The sequence below is a fragment of the Falco biarmicus genome, chromosome 11, assembly GCF_023638135.1.
Source record: "Falco biarmicus isolate bFalBia1 chromosome 11, bFalBia1.pri, whole genome shotgun sequence".
Lineage (NCBI taxonomy): Eukaryota > Metazoa > Chordata > Aves > Falconiformes > Falconidae > Falco > Falco biarmicus.
Genome location: NC_079298.1, coordinates 22779347 through 22793029, shown reverse-complemented (window position 1 = coordinate 22793029; position 13683 = coordinate 22779347).

The following is a 13683-nucleotide window of genomic DNA, read 5'->3' as shown; positions in this document are numbered from 1 at the left end:
AAACACACAAAATTAGGTGTTTGCTGTGATCCAGGAGTCCACTGCAAGCTGCTGTTGGTATCTTTGCCTACACAAGTGGGGTCAAGAGTCACACAGATGTGCCACACGTAGATAGTCCCTGCGCTGTGCAAAGGTAGCATCGGTGTTTCCAGAAGAACTGAGCCCTGCTTAAAAGGTATCCAGCAACCACCATCTGATGTGCTGCAATTCTGACAGACATTTTTCCCTGAAGCACAGCCTGGAAATCACAGCAAAAAGAAACCCCATGATTTAGAAATGGAGTCCTAAAAGACTGCTTCTTTGAAGAGAACCCGGTAAATCTCTCTAAATTAGCTTCTCAATAGCTCTAAATTAACTCCTATTCAGGACTAGATTAAGGCAGTCTGGGTTCAAAGGTGCCTTATGAGAGAGAGCCACCAAATGATCCTGCAATCATCCGAATAATCCACCAATAGTCAGAATGACTGAAAGCAAAGCTCAGGCTCTTCCTCGCTCTCAGGAGCACTGGCCAGGTCTGTTCCCCTGTCTGAAGAAAGGAAACCTTCATTACCAAGAGGGTAGATTAGCTCTGGTGGACAGAGAGACCTATGGCACTTCCCCCGCCACTCCACAGTCTCTCACTGGTATTCCAAGCTGGTGCTTTGGCTCTGGTAGACACTGATATTTGCTGCAGCTTCAGGCTCTGGGGAACCAGATGCAGCTCGAGCAACATCGAACACAGTCAGGCCACATGCCTGACATCTGCTTATTTATTGCCCAAGACACAGCAGCACCATATGCCTTTGCATTGAAAGCAAATAATAATAAAAAAAAAATATCCCTGTAACACAGTAATTCCTTAATAGCTTGTTCAAGAATTCCAGAGGATCAACACTATTTTTGAGCAAAACTATTATCAGCTACATCTGAACTCTCAAATAGATTATTTCCACCTCAGAATATTCATACTGTGTTCAGCTTTACAAGTTTTTTGGCTACATCTTGCAGCTCTCGCCCTACCATACCTCTTCCCATTATTTGACCCTGTTTTCTCTGTCCCACCTTCCCACCAAATAAACAACCTGACTGATGACTTTCCCCTCCATTGGTGCCAGTTTTGCTGTTTTCTGCACCCCAGTCTACTTCCGACATCATTTCCCAGCCTGACAGGGTATGACTGACAGGGTTCCTAGTTGCTGTTCATCTTGCAAGACTGTTCCCCAGTGGAGACAGCTTTCAAAGATGAGGCCTGATCCCACTTCTTTGCACTCAATGAGCAATTTCAGTACTCAGAAGCAGAGATACATATATTTTATATACGTATCTAAAAGACATCATAACTGTCAGCTCTTTGAAACAAGATTTTCTTTTTAATTGAAGAGGTAATTTCAAGTATCTTACCACGTGACTAAGGTTTGACTTAAGGAAACACTTACTAAACTCCACGCTCTATATTTGCTTCTTCTGCGTAAGAAAAGGGAATCTGTACTTCACAATCTAAATCATTTGTGATTAATGACTTACATTAAAAAAATGCCCAGGAAATTGCCTTGGCATCCTGAATTGTTAATATTTATACACTGATGTGAAAATTTGAAGTGCTAAATACTATAGATGGTCAAAACTTGCAGAAATTCAAGCATATTTTCATGAATATGTGCTGTAATTCAAGTAAATTTTGTTTCATCAAGTGATGCTTGCTAATACCGTTTTTCTGTCTTTTGAGTATGAAGAATAAACCCAAGCGTCTTTTGTCAAAACTTGTAACTGTATCATTTACACCTTTCCTTTAAGTATAGGCCCTGCTGAGAGGGTGGCAAAAGAAGGGGAATTAATGTCTTAGCAGGAGCTTGCAAATAAAGAGATGGGCACCCACAATTTTTATCTATTGTTTTCCACACCATGCGTACATATACCCTTAACCAGGCATTTGCGATGTTAAAGGACTTCACAAGACGGTACCTGCAAGAGCCTACATTCCTTCATTATAAGGTTATGAGGACATAGAGGTTATATTCCTTAGCTTAATGTTTGGTCTCTTTTCATCCAACACATTTAAATAAAAGATATAAACCTACAAATACTCCTCTTGCACTGCTGATTTTTCTGGTTCTCTCTGATTACTTCAGAAACGATAATTCAGTTTGAACCTGTGAGTGTCTTAAGCCAGTGACATCTGTAAAGCAGAGAATTATAGTAACTTTAAAGTTATACCTTACCTCAGTCTTCAAGAGTCTTAAAAGCTACTAAAAGATTCTAATCACAAAGCACAATTGTATTAAGCAGGAGTAGTGACCTCGTGCTAATCATGTTTAATCTCTTATCCCAAATAATACACAGGAAAAGAAGGGCAAACAATCAAAAACTTTGTAATAAGAGGTCTTAAGCTTGGCTTCTGTGCAGTAACTGCCACCAGCAACCCAAAGTTAATTTAAAAGACACTAGACATGCATTATGTGACAAAAGAAGAAAAACTCAGCAAACTTTTAGCCTGGGAGATTAAGGAAAACGGTCTGCAGAATGATATTTTCAATTAGCACCTTATATGTTTTCACAGCCCAAGACCTGCCTACAATTAATGACAACTTCCGTGCACCCTGCACCAACGTATAGGAAGCAATCTCGGCCATAAAGAAAGACAGCACGCGTAACTTCCTCCTCCTACCTTGACGCTGGCTGTAACTATCTCAAAGCAACAATTGACCGAAGGAAAGCATTACGCGCTTGGAACCAGCGTTTCTTTTCTGTTTGTAAAATGATGGTGGAAGTCTCTCTGAATTTTCTGCTGCTTCTTGCTATGGGTTTTTGTTTAGTTTTCAACAATTCTTTCTGCGAACCCGAGATCCATACCACTGCGGCTGATTATTCTTTTCAGATGGTTTCCTTCACTAATATCCTGAGACTTAATTCTTGTTACAGTACGCTCCCTACCCTGAGGAGCACATTTCCTATTGACCAATACTCTGCTCAATTCTGGTTATAATTGTAAAGGCACTGCACTGAGATTAAACCTCCTACTTCCACATCTCACGCACAGCAATCTGAGAGGGTTATTAAAATAGACTCCCTTCTGATCATCTCTGTAGACATTTTAATCTTACATTCAATGTTTTTATATCCAAACTCTGCTCTTCACGCACAGGGGGGAGGGAATTAATTGAATTGAGTGGGAGGCTGATTTGGTGGAGTCCGTTGGAACTCAGCAAAAGTATATCTCATCTATTGAAAAGCATTTACCCTGAATTCTAACAAAATAAGCCCATTTTTAAACTGCTCACTTCAAAGGGAAGAGTGGGAATTGCTTGTGCTCCATCTTTCCCCACTAGTGTTTCTATTATCGTTTTTCTTCAAAACAAAACAGGCACCTGGGAAAGGATGATACAAATGCAATGTATGGAGCGAAGCGTGGTGGGTTTTTTCCCTGCTAATGTTATTTCTAATACGGAACGTGAAAGGCCTTTCAGTGGAGTCTTGGGATAAGGATGGACTGTGAGGGAGACAGCGAGGCAGACAGTCAACAGTGCTTAATTTTCTCTCTCTGCCCACTGCATGAAATCTAATGGTCTGGGTTCACTTGCTGATTTTCTCATTTTTTCTTGCTTATATGTAAAGGACACAAAAATAGCAACAGCAGGAGAGAGCATTTCCCTAAGGCCTCCACTCAGATGTTAGGGCACAATGCAAACCGGAACATCCTCCTGTTAAGACTGTGAAACTTCCCACCAACCCCAGCACTTCCCAGAAGTGACGTTCTCCCTGGCGAGTAACAAGGAGTCACAACCTGGTTCATAACTTCAGGAGCATTAGCAGTTCTGTAGCACCTTGTTCTTCCTCACGTTAAAGCTCCCCTCACTTTGATTCAACAACAAACTACTGTCCTCCCCACTATTTTTAATTAATTGCTTTTACTTCATAGATTTTACATTTGTTAATCTGATCAATATCAAATTAACCTCACCTTCAAGGTTGTTAGTGAACATGCTGAAAGAAACTGTTTTCAGAAAACCCTGGAAGCAGCATGTACACCCTCCCTGTTTGACGCTAGCTATCACCCTCTTCTGTCAATTGACCCTTTCTCATTGCCAGCTCTTCCTTTAGTATATAAATAGATTTTTGTGATCTAAAAAAACAGAACTAGCAATTCTGCCATATCTAATTGGTACGTTGCCTGAAAAACAGGCCCAAGCAGACGTGGGGGCTCAGCACCCCCAAAACACTCATTGGGCTTTGCACATCAATAAAACTGAAAAGCTTTGGAGTGTTTTTTAAAGTGTCGCTACTACCATTGTAGCATCATCCAGGAAAATCTAAAGTCTCTTTTCATTCTGCATATACATCTATATAGAGCATAACCCCAAACATTCCCACCCCTCATTTCAGCATTAAGACTCTCCCCATCACCTGGGCTCTTTCTTCACCGCTAAACCTTGCGATGTTCCTCACACCCCATGGGTCCTGCTCAAGCCTCCCATCACACAATTTCTGACGTACTTGCAGATAAGTTCTCCTGGGGCCAGTACTCCATACACATGATGTGAAGGACAAAGACAGCACATCAGAAGGTAGCGCTCTCTGGGTTCAGCTTTAGACCTATTCAGCCCTCCCCAGGTCAGTTCTGGCTGGGAAGACAAGCAGTTTCTGGAACTTTACCCAACAGTTCCCAGTGTGCTTACCCCTGCAGATGGCCAACAACGGAATTTGGAAGACTGGGTTGCTACAGGACCATTACACCTTCACCAGTGAGCACAGAGAGCCCACAGCAAGCACGTGGGGATTGTTTGTGGGTGAAAGCTGGTGCACAGAGGACAAGAAGGCGGTAAAACCAGGGGAGTAAGGCACAGGGAAGCAGCACTGGGTGGAGAACAGATCAGGAAAGTGGCTTTCAAAAACAAGCAGAGTGTAAATGCTCTAAAGTTGTGGCAGGGGGTGCAGTAACAGGCAGGTGTTGTGATAAGAGAAAATAAACCCACCCATTTTATTTAAGGTTTGGTGTATCCAGCCTGACTAAATGGGAAAATGGGAAAGGAGATGAGAAAAAGTAAGGAGGAAAGAGGAGCAGAATTTCAGATAAGATGTAAACTGAGTCTAGCAGATTTTTTTATTTCTTTTAACTTAACGTTCAGTCTGCTTTGACTCTAAATAACAGAGCTATTAATACACTTCGGAAACTTAGTACAGGAACTAGTCTATGGCTAACTTTGCAGCATGTAATCAGCTACGATACTGCTTATCACCTTTACTTCGTCAGTAGCCATAAGCAGAAGTATTTATCTATTCCTTGAGAACCTCCCATATTACAACTTCTTAAAATATTGTCATAGCAGTGAATCAAATTGGTAGAACAACTTTACATTTGGCTCACCTTCTCAGACATCCAGATCCCAGATCTGCGTTAATATACATGGCAATTATGTTCTAACTAGAAATGCCATAGTATTTTACTTTATTTGTTACTACATAAATATGCAGATTTATGTGCATGGCTCATAAATAGTAAATATTACCATTATCTGTCACCACAAAATAGTAAAAGCCTGGCTCATGAAGCAGCACCATTTTCTTGACTTTCCCCTCATACACTGTGGCAAGAAGACAAAAATCAGAATTATTTCTCTGAGAATTATTGCGGCCTTTACAACATGACTGACACGTCAAGGTAAAAGAGAACCTTTGTCTAAAGAAACTTAAGGTGTAAATGTCAGCCCAACTCCATCCGGTAAAAGCAAACATCATTGTCATCATGATTAACAAGGAACTAACACACTGTTTCAAAAAAAGCATTTCTGGAAACAGAACAGGAAAATCCCACTGAGATGACAACCTAAAAAAGTTGTGCCTGGAGAATCCTGCTTGGACCTTGAGCAGCAACGGCAGAAACACAACAAAAACAGCAAGACATACTAAAGATAGGGGGGAAAAAACCAAACACCAAAAACCCAAGAGAAAAACCCACAAAAAACCCTGCAGAATAGTCAGCATCCCAGAAATAACGATCATTAATCCATGTTTACAAATATTTTCCCCTGCCTCATCGAAGAAAAAACACATTAAGAATTTAAATAACATAAGCAAAATATTCAGCATAGCCTGGGAAGCTGATTTAATCCACTATTTTGGCTGCATTTGGTACAACAGTGTCCCATGAAATGGTTTAAAGTAATGTGTTATTTTATGTTGGAACTCTCTATAATATACAGTATTTTAGTAATTATTACTGTTTAGAAACTAAAGAGGTTCATATGGGCACTTAGGTCAGCGAACAGTGCAGTTTGTATTAGCTTAAGTCCTAAAGCTACTCAGTATTTCTACCTATAACTAAAATCCACACCAGTTCAGCCTTAAGGGCTGGCACGGTTATACCAGCATAAAGAATTTTAAAGCTGATATTTCATTATATTTTAGCTGATAATTTGAGTTCTGTTGAAGCAGGCAGTTTTTGTCTTTCCCCTCATCTCAGGAGTTTGCTCCATCTATTTTGGCATTTCTCTAACCATTGAGTGACAAGGTTCAGTCCACTAAAGGGCAAAAACTAATACCAAAAGGGGAGAGGAAGAAAAGAAGGAAGAAGTTACACTTTTTTTGGTAGGGAGGCTGTCAATTTAGCAAGCTGAATCACCCAGGTGAACGGCAAGAACAAGACAGGCATCAGACCTGGCAGAAGATCACTTAACCAACAACGAGAGGAGAAGGACTAATCCCTTAAACATCAGCAAGCCTAAGAACAGGACAACTGTAAAGGGAAAGCACCTCCGGAAAGATTCCCACTACTTCTTGCAGTGCAAGACAGGCACTTAGAACACCTTGCTGTCCTTGACAGCCACATTAACGAAGGTGCAGGAGAGAGAAACAGGTTACATTGTTAATATCAATATATTTAAAGTGGTATGCCTGTTGTGTGTAGCTAAACCTTCCGTTGAAAATCGCATTTTGTTCAAGGAATCAGGCAGTTGTATGTGTTAGGAGACTTTAAAAATCCAGTTACAATTTTACAAGCATGAAGTATATTACTTCTGCTTTCCACTTACCAGTTCCTATAATCCCTGCAATTTCACTAGTACAAGATGGACAAACTGGTCATTTTTCAGCACCAATGAATCAGCATTTATGAAAATGTTTAAGTTTCAGATGACGGAAGTCTGTGTCACTTTCATGTAAATAAATAATGAATCAAGTACTGCTTCACCAGATTAGTCTTCCTAAAGATCAGGCACATCATATCACATGTGGCAGGAGGAGCCGCAAATGCTTTAGGTACTGATAACCTAACACAAGCTTCCAAATAGAATGTGCATATAAAACTGCAAGTCTTCCTCACTAACACTGAAGTATTTATGTACTGGAATTATTAAGAATGTTACACATTTCTTGGAGGTTTTAGCAACAACTTATTTCCAGTAATAATAAAATAAGTTTGACTATTATGTGTCCAGTACAAAGAAATTCACTAAGCTGGGAGGCAATGTTAGGGATTATCTTCTTAGCATCAAAAATAAAATCCTGGAACAAAGCTGACGTCCAAAATATTTGAATCTTGTAACTGTTTCATCTTCCTCACCGCTTGAAATGATTGCAAAATAAGGTTAGATTTTAATAAGTGTAAGATATTTTGACACTTCTAAAATTGCCAAATACAGGGGAAGAGTAAGAAAGTCAGTATGTAACCTGGTAGCTCATATAAATCAAGCAGTTTAAAACATCATCTGTTTGTTCAGTCGAAGTTGTTGTTAGTGTCTCTGAACAATAGAACAGTAATAAAGAGGCATGCTGTTACCTGACAGAAAAAGGCAACTCGATGCACACGTACGTACTCAATAGGTTTACAACAATATGTTGAGATTTGTACTATAGATAACAGCAGCCCAAAGATCAGGGTTGTACTTCTGACAATTATTAACCCGTGAAAAATTTAAAAAAAAAACAACAGTCTGCAAAGCCTCAGATAAATTCCAGTGTCTTTGATTATTTCAATTTTTAAGTGACTCACACCTGACCTCGCAACAATACAGAGCTCATCTGTGCCCACAGTGCTGCTTGACAAGTTTAAAAAAACCCTGCCATTTAAAAACCTGCAAATTCATTTTTGCATTTCAAAAAGCAAGAAAAAGAATTCTTATTAAAAGGGGTGCAGGGACATAGGCCAGAACTGGCTGAGAAAGCGTATGGCTGTAGGATCCCTTGCCCTGCAGGTTGTCACCTTTCACCTGAAAGGTGCAGAGGAAGCCCTTTGGCTACTGCCTCATCTCTGCAGAGCTGAAGATCTTGTATAGCAATTCAACATTTACATCAGTTTTTCTGTTTCCTTCCCCTTGCATACTCGGTCATCGCATCTGGGTGAACTTACTCGTCTCCCTGAAACATGGTTTTAGCAGGGCAGAGCAGATGTCTGCAAAAGAGAAAAACCTCTGCACTGAGTAGCGGTTGCCTAGACACAACCCTCCTAATGGAAGAAGTCTAGACACAAGTTTTTCCAGCACAGAAAATTAATGCCTATTGTTTCAAGAGCTAATCCTACGACAAGTTCATCGAATTCTACATTGATTGAATTCTACTAACATAGACGTAAGTAAAATTTACTGACAAGACAGATCAAAAAAATTACAAAGTAGGGGACTGGACTGGCAAGCATAACATAAGATTATTATTTATTATAAAATGAACCAGAGCGTAACATTTTTTACGTCCCTAAAACATTTTTATAAACTTGAAGCATTTCAAGAGCTTCTGTCTTAGTATAACATTGTTGGTTACTTAGGATTCCAGCAGGTGCTAAATATTAAGTGAAGCTGAAATTACTTTGACTAACAAGATCAAAGGATTTCCAATGAGGTAACTGTCACAAAACAGGCTGGAGGGCTTCTAGATTTTTCCAGGGCTAATCAGTATCCTAATCCAAAATCCTGAAGTGCATACAGCCTTAATTTCACTCTACAGCGTATACCCTAAAAAGTTCTGAAATCGCGGATAGAAATTGCTATGGTCACAAAAGGATCTCAAAAGTGCTGGAGAAGAGTCCTAGAAGCCACTGAATCCACAAGTCTTAGATCCTCAGAAACCATCAGGTTTTGCTTCCAGCGTGGTACCTGACTGAGGGAAGGATAGGGTTTATAATGCTGTGCTAGTACACCAAGCACAATGTATTTTCTTCCCAGTAAATCTGTCTGGAAGCTTACCAACCAGCTGTAAGTGTACTAAGTGGCTGGATAGCTACTCCCAACACAGGAAGAAAAACTCTGTACCTTTCTTTAGCTATGGAGGAATGAGTTGTATACGTTGTTCCAAATCACCTTGAAAAAAGCTGTGATTTAGAGAATTCCCTGATTTAAAAACAGAGGAAGCTGCCATGAACTTATAAAGGAAGAGTGTGAAGGGGCGTATTCTTTCAGATCAGCAAAAAATGCAAGCTTTCCATCAGCTCATACTTGCAAAATCTGGAATTAGAAGTGAAATGTGGAATCTCTTTCCTTACAACAACCTATTCAGAAGACCTATGTAAAGCTTACAGATCATAACCTATACAAACCCAACCATCTACATTCCTGTGAAAAAACCAAACATTAATACTTTAACATGTTTGCTTTGAAAAGGGAACTACTTTAACCATTTCCAGGTATTCGCAAGAGAACTGCAAATAAATGTCAATATTCATGTTAGTAGGAATATTTGTATTCTATAGACTTAAATTTTACTGAGTAACTCCAGTCACTTGCTAGTGATACTGGGTGGTGATTTGGTAATTCTTTCATTGCTACAGCTGAGAACACAACCCTTGGAGGACCAAAACGTGCTGCACACTTACTCAAACAAGGTATCCCACCTGGAAGAAAAAAAAAAAGCTATTTACAGTTCATCCACAGCAGTGCAGAAGTGCTTGGCGTTACCATTCTCATTCTCCTTCTGTAATCAAGAGCCATTCCTTCAAAGTACATCCACCTCTGTGTAACAAGATGTCACCACAAATGCCTTCGTTTTTAAGGACTATCATGAGTGAAGAACCACCTATGAGAAAAAGGTCATCTACTACTAACCATATATTCTAAAGTAACTGCACTCCAAAGAAGATGAGGTCTAGCGACATGTAACAGAGAAATTTGAAAATAACCACTTTCTAAAAACCAAAGTGGACTTAGATTGCAGCAAGAGATTTAGGTCAGGGTGCTGGTTTTTTTCTTAAGGTCTAGAAGTAAGCATAGTAAAGCAGTAATGCAGACTGACTAGAGAAGTCGACAATTTCTGTCTGCAGAGTTTAAAGAACGGGTTAGACATACCTCTGATCAAAATGATTAAGGCTTACCAGAATTTGCTTGAGAACTGGGAAATAAAGGTGACCTCTGGTCTATGTTCTGTAAACATCAACAGAAAAATACCCATTTCTCAAAAGAGAGGGAAAAAGAAAAAGCCCCAACACTGAAACCCAACCAGTGTTCACAAAATGACCCAAACTACGTTCAAGTCAATACCTGAAGGTTAATGTTCAGACAACAAAGCACAGCATGCTGAACAGAGTATTTTGTTGGCACAGCACTGTGGCTATTTACTAGCTGAGGACTGTCAATGTTTTAAAGCAGTAGCAAGGCTGGTGTCCCACCACATGCAGCAAATCACCGGTGCTTGTCAAGTGCAGCTGCCAAGAAACCTCTCTTGCTTCAGAACAGAACAGACTACTCCAGCATGACTTTGGCTGCACAACCGAAATCTTCAAAAGGATGCTTATGCTGCAAGAGTTAAGTCCAGAGCATTAAGGAACAAAAGGGAACGGGGTCAATCCAAAGGATACTGGAGCACTGTTCATGGAATACAGATGGTCAGAAATTTTACAGCAGACTTTTTTTTTTCCATCAAACGCCAGTTCCAACATGTGTCACTTGACTCCTCTAACAAATCTCTTACTAGATCCTGCTAGCTCACTTTATCTGGCTCTTTGGCAAGGCATCAGTGTCAATCATCCTAAACTACCCTGACACGTAGCCTATCCTAGGGCTAGAGGCTTCAGACTTTCAGTCTCACTGGCTTCTAGGGATGATCAGTACTCATCCCGGGAACACTAGCTCCCACAGCAGTCTGTATGCAATTGCTAAGTTCTGACACTTCCACACCGTTGAGTGGAAGTAAAAATACCTCACATTTACCTCACTGCACTGGTTTTGACCAGACTTGTTTGTAAAATAACCCCCCATCAACACAACCAATAACTCTCCCCTTACTAACAATTTTTAAGGGCCATTTATGCATGAAAACAACTTACAGAAACCTACTGAAACGGCCTCGACACTTCTCTGCCCAGTACTGCTCCTGCTGCAAAACATCCCTCCAGTTTCTCATGTACTCCACCCAGTGCCCCAGATCCCATCACATTTGCTACCTCAAAGGCTGCTGCCTGTTCGGGAAAGACAGAACTACGTGCACCCCTGTTCGACAGCTCCTGCGAAGACAAAGGAGGCAGCAGCAGATTTTTTTCCTTCCCTTTCCCATAGCGCTGAAAGAATGGACTTTGACCTCGCAAACCAACTAATCACGAGCATAGAAATAGTAACACCTTGGTACAGGAGACCTCCATCCCCTCTGTCTGACAGGAAAGCAGCCAAAGAGCGCAGGAGTGACAGGGAGGAGACAAGGGTTATCTAGGGAACAGGACATTCACATGGGAGACAGTGCAATTATGCATGTCTCATTTCCTTATGAAAGTGGGCTAAAACTCATAAAACATGCAGAACTCTTCAATAATAGGAATGCTATTTTGAACTATGGGTGGGTTTGGGGGGATTTTATATATATATATTTAAGCCAACCTGCATTTAATTGAAATCTTCTCCTGTCCTTTGCTTTTCCTTTGCTGCCTGTGCGCAGAACTAATCAAAAAAGAACACCAATTTTATTAAACTTACATGTTGTAAACGACTGGGGGGGGAGACGGGGACAGACGGGGACAGACGACACACCAAAGCAACATAATCCTATTCCAAATTCCCTTGGTTGATCAGGGGAAAGTTCAGTAAACTCAAACCATTAGAAAGGTGTATCATGCAGTAAAAATGACATTTTTTAAGGTGAAGCAGGAACTCACCTATCTCCTTTTGTTAATGACCCTGAAGAGATCTCACACACACACACACACGTGTGTGTAGATGCACGGCAGAGATTTTCAAAGCTGAGGAGACTCAGATTAGGCAATTCTAAATGAATTCTTACATTAAAAGAAAAAAAACAAGTTAAATCAATTCTATAAAGCTTCATTACCGTGCCATATAATTCCTCAGCAATGCAGGAACCTTATCACTGGTTGTAGCAAACTAATTGTGGACTAACAAAATAATTTTGTAATAGATTATCATTGCCTAAGTTAAGATTACTGCAGTCCACTGATTCACTTTACCAAGGCCCATTAAGTAGAAAATCGCATGCCAAATCCCACTGTTCCAGGAAAAATCAGTCTCTCTCCTTTTCCTCTGTGTGGATGCACTAGCAGGCTGCAGCTACTCCCCAGGAGACCAGAAAGGTGAGGAATATTGCGGGTTTTGCATGACCAAGACCTGAAAAAACCCATCTTCAGACGCAATCTTGCCCACATTCACAACTTATATATAGCCCTTTCTACACAGACCATGATTACAGGAGATGGGACATTTTACCAAATTAGTTACAAGAAAATTTGATCACCTAAGCAAAGCTCTGAACTTTCGGTTGTCTCAGTCTCTGGAATGGGATGAGGTGTAACAGATACAGACCAGCCTCATCCCTACCTAACACCATCAAATCTTTTCAGGAAGCCTTGCTCACCGTAAAACATTTAATATTGCAAAAAACATTTCTTGAGATGGACTAATGGATTTATATATGTGTTTCCAGAAAAAGACATTTTCTAGTGTTTCAACAGAACTACTTATTATCTAAATATAGAATCGACAAATTAGCTGGAGTAAACTGATGTATGAATTGCCATGCCTTAAATACTGCAGATAAAGGTCCAGTTGGTGCTGTCATGCTCTAACACACTATAATAAACATAAGGAAACTCTACAATAAATCGAAGGGATTTTTTTGTAAGATGGATTATAAAACTGAAAATTAACGTTAAATATTAAAGACAGCCATCTATAAATAGCCACATGAGCTGTTACTCCTGCAGGGCAAAGGTTAAATCACAATATACAGAAATACCTCTAAGTGCATTCATGTAACTTTGAAGTTTTGTCACAATTTTTAGACAGAACGCTATCAGGTTTTGTTTTCCTTTATCTACATACTGCATTTGCCGGTGGACATTATATGACCAAAGAATCATTTTTGGACTTCTCCAACCAATTTCATTGCTCCATTAGAGAAAAATCTAACAATACACAAAGGAAAAAAAAAAAAATCAGCAACTGCCTTCCGTAAAAATATTAGAATTATTTTAAAAATCTGAAATTGAGTTCAGAGTATCAGCATGCCTATGGTAAGGTTTCACCAACAATCTAAAAACCTCATGTTCTATGGAGTGTAAGAAGTTATTCATAATCCTTATTTTTAGTAAAATTTTAATAAAAATCATGCTTTGCATTTTCACATTCTGAAGAGCTAAAGATACAGAAACTTATTTACATTTTATAACAATAAAAATGTACAAATTACTATACAAAATGCAGTATCACCTCAAGAAAACCAAGCTTTTGAAAGTTCAAGCAGTTAGGACATTAGATCTATATTTTTTGAAGAGATACCACTTTA